This window comes from Amphimedon queenslandica, unplaced genomic scaffold, assembly GCF_000090795.2.
Source record: "Amphimedon queenslandica unplaced genomic scaffold, v1.1 AMPQUscaffold_13298, whole genome shotgun sequence".
Taxonomy (NCBI): Eukaryota; Metazoa; Porifera; class Demospongiae; order Haplosclerida; family Niphatidae; genus Amphimedon; species Amphimedon queenslandica.
In genome coordinates this window covers 2,838-3,997 of record NW_003546466.1, presented here as the reverse complement: position 1 = coordinate 3,997, position 1,160 = coordinate 2,838, and the positions used below count along the sequence as shown (strand labels likewise).

The 1,160-nt window shown below is 33.1% G+C and overlaps 1 protein-coding gene and 1 long non-coding RNA gene across 3 annotated transcripts in view; one reads left to right on the top strand and one right to left on the bottom strand.

Annotated features, from left to right (window-relative positions):
- Positions 1–1,160, top strand: part of LOC100640124 (X-ray radiation resistance-associated protein 1-like) — a 14,969-nt gene that overhangs the window by 11,357 nt on the left and 2,452 nt on the right. The window lies entirely within an intron of this gene.
- LOC109583545 (uncharacterized) overlaps positions 1–1,160 on the bottom strand; it is a 3,856-nt gene that overhangs the window by 375 nt on the left and 2,321 nt on the right. The window contains exons 2-4 of one of the 2 annotated variants that reach the window (XR_002185575.1): positions 591–673; positions 397–536; positions 268–337 (exon numbers count right to left, since the gene is read on the bottom strand). This is a non-coding gene — a long non-coding RNA (uncharacterized LOC109583545). The remainder of the gene's footprint in view (positions 1–267; positions 338–396; positions 537–590; positions 674–1,160) is intronic. The other variant, XR_002185574.1, reaches the window with a different exon arrangement.

The window sequence follows — 1,160 nt, the reverse complement described above, 5'->3', positions numbered from 1 at the left end:
AGATGGGTGTAGTGTTATACTGCCAAAAGATGGGAAGGATGGATTGTATGTGTGCAAGATTACAGTGAACAGGAAATTAAAAATATTAACCATGCTCCACCATTTTTGGTCAAAATGAAGACATGAATGTTTTAAACATCTGTTTTGCATGTAGTGGTCAGTAGTATTATGTATGAGACTATAGTGAACAGGAAATTAGATAAATTGACCATACTCCACTGCCAATACCATTTTTGGTCAAAATGAAGACATGAATGTTTTAAACACCTGTTTAGGATGTAGCAGTGTACACTTAGACCAATATTGTATTTTCTTTTCTGATCTTGTTGGTTTACATCTAATAGCAGTAATAGTAATATTAATAGATATTAAATAAAATAAATTAATTCTATTTACTTTTACGTGGAGGAGGAGAGACTGAGGGAGAGACAGAGGGAGACCTTCTCTTGTGCTTCTTGTCTTTTTTAGATTTCTTACTACTCCTCCTCCTCTCTGGACTAGGACTATAGGAATAATCCCTTACTCTATCCTTACGTCTGAAATAATAAAAAAATAAATAAGTAAAAATATTAAATAAAGCATTATTATACCTTGACGATAATTTCTTCTTGGTGAATGAGATCTTCAACGACTTCTTGATCGTGAGTGTTTCTTCCTATCTCTATCAGGTGACCTATAAATACAATGACAGTCAATATGTTGCTATGGTTACCAGTGATGATAGGAAGACCGGTGTGAGTGGTAGGAGTGAAATTTTTGCCCAAATCAGCTCAAACTTACTATATAGCATAAGGACATCAATCAAAAAATGCAATAAAAATTGGGGGTCATTTTAGAGCCATTTTTTGGAAAAAAACCATGAGCTATAGCCTTGGGTAATTTAACTAATTTTTAAATACTGGCCCGTTTTTTTTTAAATGGTCTTAACTCGAAAATTTGCTATCGGAATCAACTAAAACTTTCTACACAGCATAAGGACATCAATATGTATCAGAAAATGTAATAAAAATTTGAGGTGATTTTAGAGCCATTTTTTTTTTAAACCATGGACTATAGCCTTGGGTACTTTTCGAATTTTTGGTGTTTTCTTAAAATGGCCGTAATTTGAAAAATTGAAGTCAGAATCAGCTCAAACTTGCTACACAGCATAAGGGCATCAA